Here is a 21507-nt window from a genome sequence, read left to right as displayed (position 1 = left end):
CACTGCATCTTTGGAAAGAAAGGGAGTTTACAGTTTAGCTCCAGGACTTTTAATCATCAGGTTGCTCAACTGCACTCTCCACAACAGAAGGAAGACGTTCACCTGAATTCACTCCTGTACTATCCTTTCCCCCTACACTGGTTGTAGATCATATGCCAGCTCCATGCTACCTTTTAAATTGCATGCTACCTAGCCATGGTGGTCATAATGGCATGAAGTCTATCAGTAGTGTGGCTTCACCTTCACTACCTCCTTATTGCCTTGCACTGCCAGGTCACATTTCTCAGGTAATCCAGAAGAAGGAAGGAAAAGCTTTTGGTGGGATATGACAATTGAGGATGCATTAATCAAATGTGCAATCAGAGAAAACTTAGAACTGGTACACCTCAAGTGCCCAGCAGATGGCGCTGACACATCCAAGAGCAATGATGTCATCTGTCTGGGAGGAGATCCTCACCCCTAGTCACTGGGAGGAATCTCAGTTGGATTACAAGACACACCTGAGACTGACTGAGAGGTGTTTAAGGCTGGTGGCCGTGGCTACCAGTTTCTCAGTCTTGATACTTGCCCTGCTTGTTGGAATCAACTGCTAGAATTCATCAATCTCTGTGGGATTACTTCAGTTCAGTTCAGTTTCAGTTTATTGTCATTTAGAAACCACAAATGCAATGCAGTTAAAAAATGAGACAACGTTCCTCCAGAATGATATCACAAAAACACACAACAAAACGGACTACACCAGAAAATCCACATAACTTTTGGTAATCCCCAAATCCAGAGCCCAGAGAGGCTGCTGCGTATTAATATCTCACTACCATTTTAGCGTGTACCCCGGAAAGGAGGTCCAAATCCCCCAGACAAAACAAGACTACCCATACACACCAAGTCAAGAGACCAACTCTACCACCCAACAAACCAAAAACTAAAGCTACAAGACCTACAGAAAACCACATAGTTACATATAGTTATAGTTAACATATAGGTACAACAGTTACAACAGTAAAAAACAGACCATGGGCACAGTAAAAATCGTCCAAAGATGTTAAATGACTATAAGTTCAAAAGAAACCACCACACAGTTTCCACAAGTCTTCAGGGTCCCGATAGACTTGTCATCCCATGCAGGTGGCAGAAGAGAATACCACTGCTATGGATTTCAATGACGCCGCGGGACTCAGCCTCACAGATGCAGCACACAGTGAAAGTGCCCCAACCGCAACAGACTCCGAGTCCGTCGAACCTCTGAGCCTCCGACCATCCCCTCCGGCACAGGTCCTCTGAGTACCATCCTCTGCCGAGCGCACTATGACACCCCTGCCAACGGCCACCGGCAATGCAACCCCAAGGACTGGGGGCCTATTCTTCCCCGGCAGAGACCCAGACCTCACAACAGCAGCGGCAACGAAGAAGGCCTTCCTGGAGATTTCCAGATGTTCCTCCGTACTCCCACCTCTATTTTTCATCAGATTAGGATTGTGCACGGCACCCCGCTTAACAAATAATAGATAACAGCTGCAGAAAGCCCGCTGCAAACTGCATTGCACCGCCATCTTGGATCACGCCATTTATCAGTACTGTGAACTTTCCTGTGGAAACATTCCCTTTGTTTTGTGGTCTGACTTGCCTGATTTTCTCCTGAAGCCTTGGATCTTATGAGACAGCTTACTTGAAGCCTTTTTATTATATTCTCTATGAACTCCTAAGTTGCCTGAATACTTTAATTGGAATCTGAAGTAGTGAATGTGGCAAGGCGGTTGAATGGAGCGCCTCTCCCGGTTGGGTAAAAATTGAAGTTATTTGACCTACGCTGTTGCTGTTTTCTGTCCGTGGTTTTGCTCAGACCCACTGGCAGCCCTTATGGAATGATGTTGCTGGGACATGAGAACCTGAGTTATTGGGAAAGGATGAAAAGCTTAGAACTTTATTCCCTGGCACGCAGGAGAATGAGGGAAGGTTTGGCAGACCTACACAAAATTATGAGCAGTATAAATAGGGTAAATACTGTGTAGATGCAAACAGGCTTTTTTCGCAGAGTTTGTAGGAGATGAGAACTAGAGGTGTAGATTTAGGTTGAAAGGGGAAAGTGAGGGGGTAACTTCACTCAGAGGGTGGTGGCAAATCTGGAATGAGCAGTCAGTGGAAATGATCACTGTCAGTTGAATTGTATTATTTAAGAGAGGTTTGGATAGGAGCATGGATGGGGGTGCTGCAGAGGGCTACGTCCTCGGTACAGGTAGATGAGACTAAACAGAAGATTGGGCCAGCATGGACTAGGTGAGCCAAAGGGTCGGTTTCTGTGCTGTTTGTTCTATGACTCTATGACTGAAATGTCTTTCTGAACAACCTTGGGCCTGTTATCCTTTGCCATATGTCCTGCCAGTGCTTCTGGGTATGTATCTGGAGGGCATCCTGAGGGCACAAGGTGGCTCTCCTCCTTTCCATCTGTTAAACAAGCTCCTCCTGGGCAACATCAGAATGACCTGGTAGCTAGTCCCTCCACGGTCAAGTAATCTTAATAATTGCACTGAACTCTAATCACAGAGGATGACACATTAAGCAGGCATGATGTTCCAGCCTTTAGATTAGTACTGGGAAGTAAGGATATTGACCCTGCTGCTTCATGCAGTTGGTAAAAGTTATGCTGCGCAATAGCTGCACAGAGACATCATGGGTTTGCAAAGTTTGAAGGAAACTATCCTGACTTTCAATTAATATATGTGTGATAATCACATTTTGCATTCCTTGCCGTTATCTTCAGGAGTTATCCAATTTAATTCCGACTGCACTTGAAAGACTACATCACTTCTGCTTCCAGTGCAATAAATCACTCCAAGTTCTCTCTGATGACTGCTTTGTTGAGGGTGATTGAGGCTGTGTCCCAACCAATGACTCCAAAGGTTCCAATTAAAGGCCAGGATGTGACTTGTCAGCTGTTTGATTCCCACGTGGAATTCCTCTGAAAATTCACAGCAAGTTATACCTCTCATATTTTTTTTTCAATTGCCAATTATGAGCCCTGTATTCAAAACTGATTTTAGAAATTTACCTCCAAACACCATCTGTCTAAACATAGGGAAATCAACCACTTCATAAGATGGCACAATTCAGCAGTGTCTCAGTAGTTACGATGGGAATCATCAAACATTCACATTTAGGGCTAATACAGTTAAAATCGTCAGTCACAGCCATGAGTACTTCAGTAAACAACATCATTTTAAGACTTCTAAAACATCTTTTTTTGCTCAAAATAAATTAACCCTCTTTATATCTGCTCAGCTAAGACAATAGAGATGCCAGGCAGGATAGTTGCATGCTCCTCTTACAAGATCTGGAAGGCAGGGAGACCTCCAGTGTCCCTGACAAATACAACTGTGAGAAGTGCATCCAGTGGCAGCTTCTAACAATACCAAAAGTGATCATAATATCATTGAATTCACCCTGAAATTTGAGAAGGAGAAGCTGAAGTCAGGTGTATCAGTATTACAGTGGAGTAAAGGGAATTACAGAGCCATGAGAGAGGAGTTGGTCAGAATTGATTGGAAAAGAACACTGGCAGAGATGATGGCAGAGCAGCAATGGCTGGAATTTCTGCAAGTGATTAAGAAGGTGCAAGGAAAGGTGACACAACCTTGGCTAACAAGAGAAGTCAAAGGCAACATAAAAGTCAAAGAGGGGGCATACAATAGAGCAAATATTAGTGGGAACTTAAAGGATTGGGAAGCTTTTAAAAACCAACAGAAGGCAGCTAAAAAAAAAGCCATGAAGAAGGTAAAGATGGAATATAGAAGTAAACTAGCCAATAATATTAAAGAGTTTCTTCTGAGTGGTAGAGTGTAAAAGAGAGGTGAGAGTGCATATTGGACTGCTGGAAAATGATGCTGGAGAGGTAGTAATGAGGGACAAGGAAATGGCCGAGGAACTGAATTGTTACATGAGCATGGCGGTGGATGAACCCAACTGCAGAACACAGGTGTGGAGGCAGAGCCAGGAGGCGTTATTAACATAGAGAGCATGGAGTTGGTATCCAGGAGCAATGCTTGACCTAGAACTGGTAGTACTAAGAACCTTGAAACGAGGTTACTCACACCGAAGTCAACCAACGAACTGGCATCTCCTTGTTGTGATCATAGGGTTTTTATACTGCATTTGCTGATGGAAAGCAGGTGTTTGTAGTTAGTGGAACCTGGGAATGATTGGAACTAAATGAGGTAATTCAGGCCCTATTCCTGAGGTGGCCAATTGCCAGAAGGGACCATGACATGAAGAAGTATTTAGCATCAGTCTTCACTGCAGAAGACACTAACAGTATGGTGGAAGTTCCAGGTGTCAGGTGTTATGAAGTGCATGAAGTACCATTACTAGAGAGAAGGTACTGAAAGGTTGTGGAGACATTAGTAATAATCCTTCAAGAATCACTAGATTCAGGAATGGTTCTGGAAGACTGGAAAATTGCAAATGTCACTGCACTCTTCAAGAAGGAAGAAGAGGCAGAAGAAAAGAGACTATAGGCCAGTTAGTCTGACCTCAGTGATTGGGAAGATGCCAGAGTCGATATTAAGAATGAGGTATCAAGGTATTTGGAGGCACATGATAAAATAGGCCATAGTCAGCATGGTTTCCTCAAGGGAAAATCTTGCCTAACAAACCTGTTGGAAGACTTTGAAGAAATAACAAGCAGGATAGACAAAGGAGATTCAGCTGATGTTGTGTACTTGGATTTTCAGAAGGCCTTTGACTAGGTGTCACCCATGAGGCTACTTAACAAGCTATGAGATAGGAAAGATTCTAGCATGAATAAAACTGTGGCTGATTGGCAGGTGACAAAGAGCGGGAATAAAGGAAGCCTGCTCTGGCTGGCTGCTGGTGGCTAGTTGTGTTCCACAGGGGTCTGTGTTGGGACCGATTCTGTTTACATTATATGTCAATGATTTGGATGATGGAATTGATGGCTTTGTTGCAAAGTTTGCAGATGAAGATAGATGGAGGGGGCAGGTAGTTTTGAGGAAGGGCTTGAACAGATTAAGAGAACAGGGCAGATGAAATAATGTCAGGAAGTCCTACACTTTGGTAGAAGACATTAAAGGGTTGACAGTTTTCTAAATGGAGAGAAAATACAAACAACTGAAGCACAAAGGAACTTTGGAATCCTTATGCAGGTTGAGTCTGAGGTGAGGAAGTCAAATATGATGTTAACATTCATTTCAAGAGGACCAGAATATAAAATCAAGGATGTAATGTTGACTCTTTATAAATCACTGATGAAGGCTCACTTTGAGAAGTTTGGGCCCCTTATCTTAGAAAGGATGATCTGAAACTGCAAAGGTTCAAAGGAGGCTCACATAAGTGATTCTAGGATTGAACAGCTTGTCTTATGAAGAACATTTGATTTGGTGAAAGGCCTAGATAGAGTGGAAGTGGAGATGATGTTTCATATGGTGGGAGAGTCTAAGACCAGAGGACACAGTTTCAGAACAGGGGGCATCCATGTAGAAAGGAGAAGAGGAGCTATTTCTTTAGTCAGAGAGTTATGAATTTGTGGAATTCTTTGCGACAGGTGGCTGCAGAGGCCGTTTTTATGTATAGTTAAGTCAGGGTTTGATAAATTCTTGATTGGTCAGGGCATGAAGGGGTATGGGGAGAAGGCAGAAGATTGGGGCTGAGAGGCAAACTGGATCAGCCATGATGAAATGGAGAAGCAGACTCCTTGGGCCAAGTGGCCTAATTCTGCTCCTATATCTTATGGTCTACAGTCCTACTGGACTGCTTTGAGTTGCTGGACTGGACAATATATAGGGATCATCTTCAAGTCTGAATGAATATGCCACAGACTTGAAGACCTACATGGAAGAGTGTGTGCCTTCAGGAACATACTGGACATACTCAAACCAAAAACCATGGATGAACCAGAGAGCTGAGGGCTCGATCTATGGCTTTCAAAACCAGTGATCTAGAAGTATGCAAGTCCAGGTATGACTTATGGAAGGCAAGGTAAGCTAGAATAAACAATTGTGATTGAGATTAGATTTGGGATTGGATGCCCATCAGCTCTGGCAGGGTTTACAGGCCATTACATCCTACAAAGTGAGGCCTAACATCATGAATGGCTGTGGGGAGCTCAACGCTTTTTATGCACACTTTGAAAAGGAGAACAAACCGACACCTGCGTGAATCCCTGCAGCATCTGGTGACCCCATGATCAGTAGCCGACGTCAGAGCATCTTTCAAGAGGGTAGACCCTCACAAGGCATCAGGGTGTACCTGGTGGAGCTTTGGAAGCTTGTTCAAACACACTGGTTCAAGGACATCTTCAAATATACACTGCTGCTGTTGGAGGTTCCCACCAACTTCCAAAGGACAACAATTATATGCCCAAGAAGAGCGTAACTATTGCTCAGTGGCACTCACATCTACTGTGATGTTCATTAAGAGCTTAATCATGTCTAGAATCAACTCCTACCTAAGGCAGGACATGGACCTGCTGCACTTCGACTACTGCCACAATAGGTCTACAGCACATGCAATCTCACTCGCTCCCCATTCAGCCTTGGATCACTTGCCCAATAGTAGTGCCTACATCAGACTTGTGTTTATTGACTACAGCTCAACTTTCAACACAATCACACCCTTGGTTCTAATCAACAAAATCCAAAACTTGGGCCTCTGTACCTCCCTCTGCAACTGGATCCTTGACTTCCTCATAGGGAGACCGCAGTCAGTGCAGATCAGAAACAACCTCCTCTTCGTTGACAATCAACACTGGTGCACCTCAAGGATGCATGCTTAGCCCACTGCTCTATTCTGTCTACACCCATGACCATTTAGCTGGGCACAGCTCAAGCACCATCTATAAATTTGCCGATGTCATAACTATTGTTGGCAGAATTTCAGATGGTGACAAGGAGGCTTGCAGGGGTGAGATAGGTCAGCTGGTTGAGTGGTGTCGCAGCAACAACCTTGCACTCAGCATCCGTGAGACCAAGCAAGTTATTTGTGGACTTTAGGAAGGGGAAGTCGAGGGAGCACACTCCAGTCCTCATCAAGAGATCAGGAGTGGAAGGGGTGAGCAGATTCAAGGTCCTGGGTGTCAACATCTTTGAGGATATATACATTGATACAATTACTGAGAAGGCATGACAGTGGCTGAATTTCATTAGGAGTTTGAAGAGAATTGATATGTCACCAAATACACTTGCAAATTTCTACATAGTACAGAGGAGAGCATTCTAAACTGTTGTATCATTAACTAGCATGGTAGGCCCACTGCATAGGATTGAAAAAAGCTACAGGAAATTGCAAACTCAGACAGCTCCATCATGGGCACTAGCCTATCCAGCGTCAAGAACACCTTCAAATGTTGATGCCTCAAGCAGGCGGCATCCACCATTAATGCCCCCGATCACACAGGACAGGCCCTCTTCTCATGACTACCATCAAGGAAGAGATAGAAGAGCATGGAGACACACTCAACATTTCAAGAACAGCTTCCACCCCTCTGCCATGCGATTTCTGAATGGACAGTAAACCCAAGAATACTACCCCAGTAATTTTTCCTCTTTTTCTGCATGACTTATTTAACTTAATTTATATATATATCTATACAATTCTGCCACAAAACAACAAATTTTGTAATATATGCCAGTGATATTAAACCCAATTCTGATTCTGATACATCGATTGCCATTTTAATATGTGAGTCTGTTACAATGCTTCCACAAATTCAGATCCAATAGCTTCATATGAATACGGTCTGATTTTTGTGTATTATTTTGACAAAACAGGAAAGTAATTATGGAAAATGAGATTATGGGCTCTTGAGTGGCTACATGATTGTGTTTCTGCAAATCTACTTTGACTATCCATCTCCAAAATCCATCTGTCATTTCAGCTTCCTGACAAGTTGACTGTCATGCTATTAAGTTTTGCATTTCGTACAAGAAGCAGCGATCAGCAAATTATGTACAGATTTTCCCCTAAAGCTAAGTTGTGGTCCAATCCCCAGGCTTCAAAATCTAATTTTTGAAATGCCAAACGTGCATCCTGTAACTACTGTTGAACAGTCTGGATACAAATAAAATGCTCTTATGTCAAGGCTTCAGTGCCTGCCACTGGATAATCCATCATCTGTGGAAAAAGAGCAACAACATTAGTAATTAAAAACAACTGACATAGGACAAAGATCCAGATGTTTAAGTTGATGCCTTTGTAGCAATTACAAAGCAACCTATTCCACATCAAACCCTCCCCTGCCCTCCCTACACACACACACACACACACACACACACACACACACACACACACATCCTATAACAGCATAGAATGAAAAAGAACTGGTAAGGGCTGTCACAATACTAAGGACACTTTCCGCATCTTCTGGATGTTATTTGGAGTTCAGCAAGAGAAAGTGCAAATTATGTGAACCCTCCCCTCCCCCAATAGCCCGCAGAGTAATTACACTATACCCCTTGAAGCTTTATTTGCCCAACTATCTGTGCAGGCTGGCAATTTCAGTCCAAAATGTTTAGTCCAAACTGGTCAGGGCAGAACGGTTAGCACATCACTTTACATTGCCAACTAATGACCAACAATCCGGGTTCAATTCCCGCTGCTGCCTGTGAGGAGTTTGTAGGTTCTCCTTGTGGCCCTTTGGGTTTCCTCTAGGTCCTCCAATTTCATCCCACACTCCAAAGACAAAGAGTTAGTGAGTGTGGCCATGTGATATTGGTGCCAGAAATGTGGCAAAGCTTGCAGGATGCCCAGTACCATCCTTGCTGGTTTCTATGATGCAAAATGACGCATTTCACAGTGTGCTTCAAAACTTCAAAGTACATGTGATAAATAAATCTGTAAACTTTAAAGTGGTAAACAAGAAGTTTCCCATCCCTCTCAGGACATCCCAAAGTACTTTTGAACAATATTCATGGAAGTAATGCAGAAACACAGCAGCCAATTCACTCATAGAAGGCTCCCACAATATAATATTGAACTCATCATATGTTTTGGGAGCATCGATGGGGGTGGGGGAAGTAAAATTTTTCAGAAGACAAAATAAAACATCCCTGGACGTTTTTCCGATCTGAACCATGTAACCTTTAACCTGACAGAATAGTACAACCTTGGTTTGATGAACTGAAAGGCAACAGCTCCAACAATAGAGCAGTGGGCACAACGCGAAGGAGATCAATTGCTGATGGTGCCAGCTAAACCTCACCTATTACACTCTGTAACTGAATGAGGTGTAGAGGACTGAAGATCTATTTAAAACTATACAAGGTATAACATTCCTCTTCCAGAGTAGGGAAACTTAAAGAGTTCAAGTGGAGGTCTTCAAAAGGCAGTGCCTCAAGGAAGTGACAACCATCATTACAAACACTTACTCTCCAGGACATGCCCTCTTCTCGTTACTACCAATGGGAAGTGATACAGGAGCCTGAGACATACATCCAGTGTTTTAGGGACAGCTTCTTCCCCTCCACCATCCGATGACTGAATGGTCCCTAAAGCCATGACCACTACCTCGTTCTGCCGCTTTTGTGCTTTTTGTTTTATTTTGTAACTTGTAGTGATTCTTATGTCTTGCACTATACTGGCTGCCACAAAATGACAAACTTTATAACATAAGTCACTGATAATTAAGCTGATTCTGATTCTGACTCGGGACATCAACACAAAATATGAAATATATCTGTTAATTTGTCAAGTGAATCATCAGACCCAGATATACTCGAATAGACATTCACCTTTGACAAGTACGTTGGTAGCTAAAATGGAAGTATAATTATGCAGATGAAAATATTTGTTCGAAGTTCAAAGTAGATTTATTATCAAGGTTCATATATGTCACCATATACAACCCAGAGATTCATTTTCTTGTGGGCATACTCAATAAATCCACAATAGAGTAATAGAATGAATGAAAGACCGCACCAACTTGGGCATTCAGCCAGTGTGCAAAAGACAACAAACTGTGCAAATACAAAAAGAAAGAAAAAATAATATTATCTATAAATATCAAGAACATGAGATGAAAAGTCCTTAAAGGTGAGTTCATAAGTTGTGAAAACATTTCAAATATGGGGTAAGTAAAGTTGAGTGAAGTTATCCCCTTTGGTTCAAGAGCCTGAGGGTTAAAGGATAGTAACCGTTCCTGATCCTGGTGGTTTGAGTCCTGAAGTTTCTGTACCTTCTGCCTGATGGCAGCAGTGAGAGGAGAGCATGTCCCGGATGGTGGAGCCTCCTGATAATGGATGCTGCTTTCCTGCGACAATATTTCGTGTAGATGTTCTTAATGGTAAAGAGGGCTATACCTGTCATGGACTGAGCCATATCCACTACTTTTTGTATGTTTTTCCATTCTAGGGCATTGGTGTTTCCATAGCAGGCTGTGATGCAGCCAGTCAATATAGCCTCCACCATATATCTATAGAAGTTTGTCAGAGTTTTAGGTGTTATGCCAAATCTTTGCAAACTCCTAAGGAAGTAGAAGCACTGTCGTGCTTTCTTCATAATTGCATTTATGAGCCGGGCCCGGAACAGGTCCTCCAAAACAATAACACGGTGGAATTTTAAGTTCCTGACCCTCTACATCTCTGATCTTCTGATGAGGATTGGCTCATGACTTCTGGTTTCCTCCTCCTGAAGTAAGTAATCAACTCCTTGTTCTTGCTGGCTTTGAATAAGAGCATGTTGTTTTTATGGCACCACACAGCCTGATTTTCTATCTCCCTCCTAAACACTACTGATTGTCACCACCTTTGATTCAGCCTATGGCGGTGGTATTGCCAGTCAACTTAAACATGGCATTGAGTATGCTTAGCCACACAGTTGTAAGTGTAATGCGAGTAGAGCAGGGGACTAAGTTCATAGCTTTGTGGCGCACTTGTACTGATGGAGGTTGTGGAGGAAATGTTGTTGCCAATCCAAACTGACTGGAGTCTGCAAGTGAGGAAATCAAAGATCCAATTGCACAAGGAGGTATTGAGAACAAGGTCTTGAAGTGTATTGATTAGTCTTAAGGAGATGATAGTATTGAAAGCCGAGACGTAGTCGATAAAGAGCATCCAGATGAATGCACCTTTGCCATCCAGATGTTTCAGAGTTGAGTGAAGAGCCATTGAGATGGCATCTGCTGTGGATCTGTAGCTCCAGTAGGCAAGTTGGAATGGAACCAAATTGTTTCGCAGACAGGAGTTGATATGTTTCATCACCAACCTCTCAAAGCACTTCATCACTGTGGATGTAGGTGCTACTGGATGATAGTTATTGAAGCTTACCACGTTCATCTTAGGCATTGGTATAATTGAAACCTGCATGAAGCAGGTGGGTGCCTCAGATTGACGGTGTGAGAGGTTAAGATCTCAGTGAACAGTCCAGTCAGTTGTCAGCACAGGTCCTCAGTTCTTGGCCTGGTACCCCATTTGTGTCAGATGCTTCTCGTGGGTTCACCCTCCCAGAGGCTCCCTACGTGTCGGCCGCAGGGACTGACATCACAGGATCAAGGGCTGTGGGAGGTTGCGATGGCTTCTCCATGTTTTGACACCCAAAGTGAGTATAGAAGGCATTGAGCTCATTTGAAAGTGGAGCCCCATGGCTGCCTGTGTTGCTTGATTTAAATTTGATAATAACTAAGTCCTGCCACAGTTGTTGTGCATCATTCAATGGTTGAAGTTTAGTCCAGAATTAACACAATGCCTGTAAGATAGTTTTCTGGCAATCATTCCTGGACCTCTTGTAACTTTCTTGGCTACCAGACATGAACACCCTTGATCTAACCCTCAGCAGACTGCAGATGTCAAGGTTCATCTATTTCCCTCCTGAACGTTAATCTAGACACACTGTGTGGACTATGTTAATTCTTCTTGTTGTCTTAGTAAAGCAGCCAACAAAAATCAAATATCCTATCCATCCTGAACATTCTCATTTCTCCCCCTTCCCATTGGGCAGAAGATACAAAAGCCTGAAAACGTAAACCACCAGGATCAAGCACAGTTTCAATAATTCCATAATACTAGCTAAGTGTTTCTCTAGTACAATGAGATGGACTCTTCGTCTCACAATCTACCTCATTATGAATTGCACCTTACTGTGCTCCACTCTCTCTTTAACTGTACCACTCTTTACTGAACTCTGTCATTGTTTTACCTTACACTACCTCAATGCACCATTGTAATGAATTGATCTGTATGGACAGTATGCAATCCAAATTTTTCACTGTACCTTGATACATGTGACAATATTAAACCAATTTGCTAACTATATTCCACTTTAAATGAAGCAAAGGGCAGGAAGCTTCTGCCTTTTTCCAGCCTCTGAAAGCCACTGCCTTTTGAAGAAGTGGCAACAATGTCCACGTCTTATCATGAGGGAAGAGACCGAGCAAGGGATTCTGGAATGTCAGAGCTTTCTGAGCATTAACTTCTCAAAACATAGAAACATCTGTTTAGATTGGGATAGGGTGAAGGAAAGTGTTTGACTCAAGCTGGAAAACAAGCCTGAAGTCTCCAGTCAGGGTTTGGTTTGGGCTCTGATGTATCTTACCAAAGCCTTTATAAAGTTGGCTAGATGATTTTATTGTTAAGTTTTCATTTTACCTTTGAATAATTATAGGCATCTTTATTATTAATATGTAGCTAATTTAATCTTTCATACTTACAATGATAACTGGGAAACCAAAGTACAACAGTTTGATTGATCTTTTCTTTGTGAAAGAGAATATTCTTCATAGATATTAAATATAAGGTGAACTGTTGGGAAATTTGAGCTAAGTCTGATGCTTTACAACCTTTGTATACATCAAAGACACATTGCTATTGACATTAAACTGTGACAAATCGTTTAGAAAATGCTTTCATTGTTTTAGTATGACTGTTCCTGTTGCGTGGAGAAGGAGCTTTACAGTATGGTAAATTACCCAGAGGCATTGTATCTTGATACTATAAAGGGAGCAAATGAAAGCTCTATTTTAAGTATTATTTACTTCAATTCACCCACTTATACAAGTCAGTTCCTAGCATGAGCCATGATAGAGTGTTAATTCTGTTGTTTTATTTTTGTGTTCTGACTATACTTAAAGGGTGATAAAGTTTCTCTGTTCAGACGCAAATAATGACCAGATATTGGTGTTTCCAAAGATGTACAACCTCACAAAGGTATTCTAGGGACCTAACAAAGCAAAGATGACAACAATGGAATTTAGATTCAGTTCATAATCTGGACTTTGGGGGAAAATACCAACAACCAATGATGAAGAGTACCAGATTATCATTAAACAAGTAAACATCAGTTCCGTTTGTCATCTGCCCTCCTTAACTTGCCTGCCTGACTCCTTGCAGGTGATTTTTAATGGACCTTTGAAGTGGCCCAACAAATCACTCAGTTGTACCTTTAGACAGCTAGTATCAACCTGGGCAGCGAACCTGGTCAGAGCGAAGTCATTCCCAGTGCAGTTAACATTGCAAAACCCTGCATGCAGACAACTGGAGACTGGTATCTAAATTGGGGATGTTGATTCACAGGTGAGTTGAGCAATAACCTGGCAAAGTTGTGCTCACATAAGTATACCTCACAGGCAATGTGTCTTCTCCACCAGAATCCCTAGGTACATCCTGTTCCAACACAGCGGTGCACAGGTGGAGGGAGGTGCCCTGCAAGTTCTCAACATTGACTCCATTACCCATGTAACCTTGTGGGGTCATGAGCAAGGATAGCTCCTCCTAATTAATCACCTTTTATGATGTGATGTGTCAGAACTATTGATAGACAACTAACAGTAACAAGGATGTAAAATGTGCTCTGGGCGGGGTACTTCAAATTCAATCAAGTTTGATTATCATTCAAACCATACATTAGATACAGCTGAACAAGGCAGCATTCCTCTGGGGCCAAGGTGCAAAACATTCAAAATAGTGAGCCAACTTTCAAAAATAGCAAGTAACGTAATTCAGAATAGTGAACAAAGAAGCAAATTCACTCAAAAAAAAAACTATATATAGCCCAAGACCCTGAACGACAAGGTCCAGCAATGGATGGTACTGTCTCCCAGCAGTACACAGGTGCATGCCGTCCAGCCTGTCATTCTACCACTTGAACACAGGGAGGCAACACTGATGGGAGAGGACAAGGTCCAGCCAACCTCAAACACGACACAATAAATGCTTCTACATTTCTCATCTGGTCTGCCGCAGCAGGCAAGCCCGAGACTTGAGGCCTAGTTCTCACTAAAACCGAGGCTACACAGTTCCTATGTTGACTGTCCTCCCACCAGGCAAGGGTAACCATCATGTGGCAACTTGCGTTGTCACTTTCCATCAATCTTCTTCACCAATTAACTTGCATCACTTTTGACTGAACTGGCCAGCCACTGGAAGACTCAATTTGTTAGGCCGCTTCATGGTGCCAGACTGGGTCTGTGACAGACATGAGTAAATCAAAAAAAAGCATTAACCATTTGACCCTGTGCTTGCCAGTCCACTTGCAGCAGATGCATTTGCCCATGATAGCATTGGTAAGCGAGTACTGTCCACTTGTGGCAATGAAGCCATGTCTTCACACCAAAGAACTGAATTGAATTGACTTTATTTCTCACATCCTTCACATACATGAGGAGCAAAAATCTTTATGTTATGTCTCCATCTAAATGTGCAAACTATAGTATGTACAATAAAATATACAACAGATCAGTCAATATAGCTTAAAAATACAATTGCGTCAGCGTGAATTAATCAGTCTGATGGCCTGATGGAAGAAGCTGTTCTGGAGCCTGTTGGTCCTGGCTTTAATGCTGCAGTACTGTTTCCTGGATGGTGACAGCTGGAACAGTTTGTGGTTGGGGTGACTCGGTTCTCCAATGATCCCTTGGGCCCTTATTATGCAGCTGTCGCTGTAAATGTCCTGAATAGCGGGAAGTTCACATCCACAGATGCACTGGGCTGTCCACACCACTCTCTGCAGAGTCCTGCGATTGAGGCAAGTACAGTTCTCATACCAGGCAGTGATGCAGCCAGTCAGGATGCTCTCAATTGTGCCCCTGTAGAAAATCCTTAGGATCTGGGGACTCATACCAAACTTCTTCAACTGTCAGGTGAAAGAGGTGCTGTTGTGCCGATTTTCACCACACAGCCAGTATGTACAGACCAAGTGAGGTCCTGGGTGATGTGTATACCAAGCAAATTAAGCTGTTCACTCTCTCAGCCCCAGATCCATTGATGTCTCCATTCTTCCTGTAGTCCACAAACAGCTTCTTTGTTTTTGTAACATCGAGGGAGAGGTTGCTTCCTTGACACCAGGGTGATGACTTCTTCTCTGTAGGCTGTCTTGTTATTGTTTGAGACAAGGCCAATCAAGGTAGTACCATCAGCAAATTTAATTAGCAGACTGGAGCTGTGGGTGGTGACACAGTCATGGGTATACAGAGAGTAACGGAAGGGGCTTAGGACACAGCCCTGAGGGGCTCCTGTGTTGAAGGTCAGTGGGGCAGAGGTGAGGGAGCTCTCACTTACCACCTGCTGGTGATCTGACAGGAAGTCCAGGATCCAGCTGCACCAGGCAGGGTGAAGGCCGAGGTCTCTGAGCTTCCTGTCGAGTCTGGAGAGAATTATGGTGTTGAATGCTGAACTACAGTCCAAGAACAGCATTCTCACATAAGCATCCTTCTTCTCCAGACGTGTAAGGACAGTGTGTAAAGCTGAGGCTATTGCATCATCAGTGGATTAGTTGTGTCGGTAGGTGAATTGTAGGGCTCCATTGTGAGTGGTAGCATGCTGCAGATATAGTCCATGACCAGCCTCTCAAAACATTTGCTTATTATTGAGGCGAGTCCAACAGGACGCCAGTCATTCAGACTTGTTACCTCAGTATTTTTAGGTACAGGGACAACAGTGGATGTTTTGAAGAACAAGAGCACTCTACACCGGGAGAGAAAGAGATTGAAAATGTCTGTAAACACACTTGCCAGTTGTGCCGTGCACATCCTGAGTACTCACCCCAGAACGCTGTCCAGTCCCACAGTCTTGCTGCTGTCCACTCATTGGAAACACCTGCGTTACTCAGCCTCAGAGATGACCAAGGTGCAGGTTGCATCAACGCCTCTCCTCGGGGACTCTGTGTTGGCGACATCGAACCGAGTGTAGAACAGATTTAGCTCATCTGGGAGAGAGGCACTGACGCTGGCAGCACCACAGCGGTTAGCTTTGAAGTCTGCAATGGTGCGCAAACCTTGCCATAAGCTGCATGTGTTGTTGGTGGAGAGCTGTGTCTGGACCTTGTCCCTGTATTGCCGTTTCGCTGCCTTGATAACTTCGTGCAGATGGTAGCTAAATTTCTTGAGCGGAAAAAGATCTGTCTCGCGTGGTAGGTGCAGTGAAAATACTAGAGGATCAGCATTTCGTGAGATATTCAAACTCCTTCATCTGGCATTAGCAATCATTCCATAGTCAAGTCAAGTCAAGTCACTTTTATTGTCATTTCGACCGTAACTGCTGGTACAGTACATAGTAAAAATGAGACAATGTGTTTCAGGACCATGGTGTTACATGACACAGTAAAAAAACTAGACTGAACTACATAAAAAACAACACAGAAAAGAAAATCTACACTAGACTACAGACCTACCCAGGACTGTATAAAGTGCACAAAACAGTGCGGGCATTACAATAAATAATAAACAAGACAACAGGGCAGTGTTACGAATGTAGAGCAACTCTGAGGGGCCGAAGGGTGCAAAGTCGCCCCTCCTTTTTGAGAATCGCAAAATCACTATTATTTCGGGTCTGATACCCAGGAAACGAGAGAGATACACATCATGTCAATAATGAGAGAGAGAGAGAGACGCAGGATCACAACAAAGGCAGTTGTTATTGACAATGCAGAATACACAACAAGGTGGAATGTCTCCTAACACAAGTGGAATGGAACCACTCATTACTGCCATTGTCTCTTGGAGAAGGAATTGTGTATTGAGCACTGTAGTATTCATTGAAACCCCTCAGGGGACAGCCAGAGTGGGCTGGTTGAGGGTTTGCATCATCCCAACCTGATTGACATCTGAGTGAGGATAAAAGACAGGTCTGGGGAACACCCCTCAGACACACCAGGAGAAATGTTACGAGACCGGTGGGGGGCTTGTGTGTGTGTCCATCCTTGCCTGGGTGGCAAGACCTCCATGGAACGGTCTAGCTAAAGGACGGATATGGATCCAGATCGTAACAAGGGAAGTCGGCAAGTTATTCTTCTATTTCTGTCTCTCTCTCTCCAACAACTGCAACACAGCAAACAAACAATGGCTGCAGCCTGTATGAACTGAAATGAACTTTAGATTTCCATCGGACAATTCATTATCCCCTAGACAACAATAGAGCTTATTTCTTATTGATTATTATCATACCCGCACTTCCAGGTTTAGTATTGACGACGTATATTATCTGTATATTTGCATTGATATTATTTTTGTGTATTTTTACTAATAAATACTGTTAAAAATAGTATCACCAGATTCCAACGGACGCCTCTATCTTTGCTGGTAAGTAACCCAGTTACGGGGTTCGTAACAGCAGTAAGATGTCAGTCCAGGCTCTGAGTATTGAGGAATCTGATGGCTTGGGGGAAGAAACTGTTACATAGTCTGGTCGTGAGAGCCTGAATGCTTCGGTTCCTTTTCCCAGATGGCAGGAAGGAGAAGAGTTTGTATGAAGGGTGCATGGGGTCCTTCATTATGCTGTTTGCTTTGCAGATGCAACGTGTAGTGTAAATGTCCGTGTTGGCGGGAAGAGAGACCCCGATGATCTTCTCAGCTAACCTCACTATCCACTGCAGGATCGAGTGATCCGAAATTGTGCAATTTCCAAACCAGGCAGTGATGCAGCTGCTCAGGATACTCTCAATACAACCCCTGTAGAATGTGATGAGGATGGGGGGTGGGAGATGGACTTTCCTCAGCCTTCGCAAAAAGTAGGGACGCTGCTGGGCTTTCTTTGCTATGGAGCTGGTGTTGAGGGACCAGGTGAGAGTCTCCACCAGGTGAACACCAAGAAATTTGGTGCTCTTAACGATTTCTACCGAGGAGCCATTGATGTTCAGTGGGGAGTGGTCACTCTGTGCCCTCCTGAAGTCAACAACCATCTCTTTTGTTTTGTTAACATTCAGAGACAGGTTGTTGGCTCTGCACCAGTCCGTTAGCCACTGCACTTCCTCTCTGTAAGCTGACTCGTCGTTCTTGCTGATGAGATGCACCACAGTCGTGTCATCGGTGAACTTGATGATGTGGTTCGAGCTGTGTGTTGCAGCACAGTCATGGGTCAGCAGAGTTAACAACAGTGGACTGAGCACACAGCCCTGGGGGGGCCCCCGTGCTCAGTGTGATGGTGTTGGAGACGCTGCTCCCGACCCGGACTGACTGAGGTCTCCCAGTCAGGAAGTCTAGGATCCAGTTGCAGAGCGAGGTGTTCAGGCTCAGTAGGCTCAGCTTTCCAATCAGTTTCTGAGGGATGGTTGTGTTGAATGCTGAACTGAAGTCTATGAATAGCATCCGAACATACAGATGTCCAGGTGGGTTAGGGCCAGGTGGAGGGTGATGGCAATGGCATCATCTGTTGAGCGGTTGGGACGGTACACAAACTGCAGGGGGTCCAGTGGGGGGGGGGGGCAGCAGGGTCTTGATATGCCTCATGACGAGCCTCTTGAAACACTTCATGATGATGGATGTGAGTGCAATGGGACGGTAGTCATTTATGCAGGACAATGAAGTCTTCTTCAGCACGGGAATGACTGTGGCGGCCTTGAAGCACGCTGGAACGGTGGCGCTGCTCAGGGAGATGTTGAAGATGTCATTGAGAACATCTGCTAGCTGGTCTGCACATCCTCTGAGCACTCTACCAAGAATGTTGTCTGGTCCAGCAACCAACAGCAGCAACTAAGATCACATTTCTTCCCCATTCTGATATTTGGTCTGAACAACAACTGAACCTCTTGACCATGTCTGCATGCTTTTATGGTTTGAGTCGCTGCTACGTGACTGGCTAATTAGATATTTGCAATAAAGAGAAAGTGTACAGATGTCCCTAATAAAGCAGTCACTGAGTATAGATTCACGGCACTACCGAGGGACTGTAGCAGCAATGCTATCTACAAAATGCAATCCAGTTACTTGTCCAGGGTTATACAATTATATACACATCCATCTTAGACCTATTACTTCCATTACAATTAAGGACAAGGGCAGAAGATGCATGAATATACCACCATTGGCAAGTTCCCCTCCTACTTGCACATATCTTCACCGGGAAATTCACCAGTGATCCACCACCTTTTTGAAGGCAACTAAGGAAGGCAATCAATATTACACTTGTCAGTGATGCCCAGATCCAAAAATAAGTTTAAAGGAAATCCTAAATTTGATGGGGCCGATATAAAGAATTCAACAAATGAAATAATCTGGGACAGAAATGAAAATCTGATGAGCCTCCCCTTTTCAAACATTGGAAAGCTGAACATTTTTCAATAGGAACTCTTATATTGGGGAGTTTAAGAGACAATGAGGGGGTGGACCTAAGCAGATGATGGAGCCTAACGGAGTCTCCTTTGCTTGCATCTTTGGAAAGAGTTCTATTTCTATCTTTAATATCTCTATTTTTGCATTTCAGGGTTCTTTTGAAGACCCTGACCTGGAGTTACACACTGACTTCAGTTCTTTGCAGGAATGGGACCTGCTCTCAGGTTCTCACGACTGGCCGCTAATCAACATACCAAGGACGTGTCTAGAAGACCAACTCACCTTCAGAGTTCCAGGATTCCGTGGCTCTGGAGGCAGGTGGACTTGAGGTCGGTGCCTCCACAGAAAATCGGTGTGTCATGGGAGACAGAAGATTGAAAGCAGCAAGCTGGCTGCTGGCTGCTGGCTGTGCGCCCAGAGACCCAAGCTCTTTGGGCACAGAGCTCGGAAAAAGCGTCACAGCATACTTTTAACATCATAAATCAGCGTGTCTCCCTCTCGCTGTGAAATGGGGCCCCTCTTTTTTCCTTATTAGGGAGAGAGAGCCTGTGGTATGTTGAATACCGGGTGAGCAATTAATCTCTGGGGTCCTGCAAGTCTGTATCTTTATTGATGCTTTGCTGCACGCTTGAGTGCTCAGTGGGGGGGCACCAATGCTTTTTTTTGCTGGTGGGGATCGTCGCTTTGCTGCTGCTTACGTGTGGAGGGGAGCTTGGGGGGGCTTTTGGGGCTCTAACATTTAATGGTCATTCATTCTTTCGGGAATTCCTCTGCTTTTGTGGGTTGTTGCAAAGAGAAAGAATTTCAGGATGTATATTGTATACATTTCTCTGACTTTAAATGTACCTTCTAAACCTTTTAAACCAATATAAAATTGTCTCAATGTTATGGAGATTAATGAAGAATATAAATATTATCCAACTTCTTACTCCCCATTACTTACCTAAGAATGTTAAAGATCAAGAAGGTTAATGTTCTAGAATGCAGAGCTGTGCTATGGCAGATGGAATTCAGTCTGGAAAAGCATGATGTGATTCACTTTGAATGGTCAAATTTGAAGGTGGAATATAGGGTTAATGGCAAGATTCCTAACAGTATGGAGGAACAGAGGTATCTTGAAGTTCACATCCATAGGTCGCTCAAAATTGTTGATAGGGTGGTTAAGGCATATGGTGTGTTGGCCTTCATTAATCAGGAAATTGAATCCAAGAGCTATGAGGTAAATTTGCAGCTGTATGAAACTCTTGTAAGACCACATTTGGAAATTGTGTTCAGTGCTGGTCGCCTCATTATAGGAAGGATCTGGAAACTTCAGAGAGGGTGTAGAGGAGATTTACCAGAATGATGCCTGGATGAGAAAGCATGAATGATGAGGATAGGTTAGGTAAGCTAATGGTTTTCTCTTTGCTGCAAAGAAGGATGAAAAGCGACTTGATGGAGGTGTACAAGATGATAAGAGATATTGATTAAGTGGGCTTACTCCCAGCATGGAAATGACTTATACAGTGGGCCATAAATTTAAAGTGTAGGGAGAAAAGTACAGGCATGATATCAAAGTAGGATTTTTCACACTGAAAGTAGTGAGTGCATGGAATACACTGTCATGGGGATTGATAGAGGCAGGTACATTAGGGACATTTAAGAGATTCTTGTATAGGCACATGGATGATAGAAAAATGGAGAGTAACCTGGGAGGGAAGTGTTAGATTGATATTGGAGTAGGTTAAAAGGTTGGCACGACACAGGAGTACTGTGCCATGTTCTATGTTCTATCTTGGCAACCATTATTGTGAAGGACAGGCTTGCAATGGCTGGTTGGTCAATGCATCTTATTGTTGATTGATCAATTCAAAGGTGAAAAGGGCAAGTGAAACCATTTGAAGTATTTCATAGTCCAGTGAGACGGATGTATTGAAGCTGCTGCCATGTAATTCATCAAGCTGGAGTCACCCCTGAAACAGGAGCTAACATAAAGACAAATGATTCTCAGACAGATGGAGGGAAAATGCAGCTGCCACATTTAGCTT

This window comes from Hypanus sabinus, chromosome 4 (genome assembly GCF_030144855.1).
Source record: "Hypanus sabinus isolate sHypSab1 chromosome 4, sHypSab1.hap1, whole genome shotgun sequence".
Classification (NCBI taxonomy): Eukaryota; Metazoa; Chordata; class Chondrichthyes; order Myliobatiformes; family Dasyatidae; genus Hypanus; species Hypanus sabinus.
The sequence above is the reverse complement of the archived record's forward strand: the minus strand, read 5'-3'. Positions refer to the sequence as shown.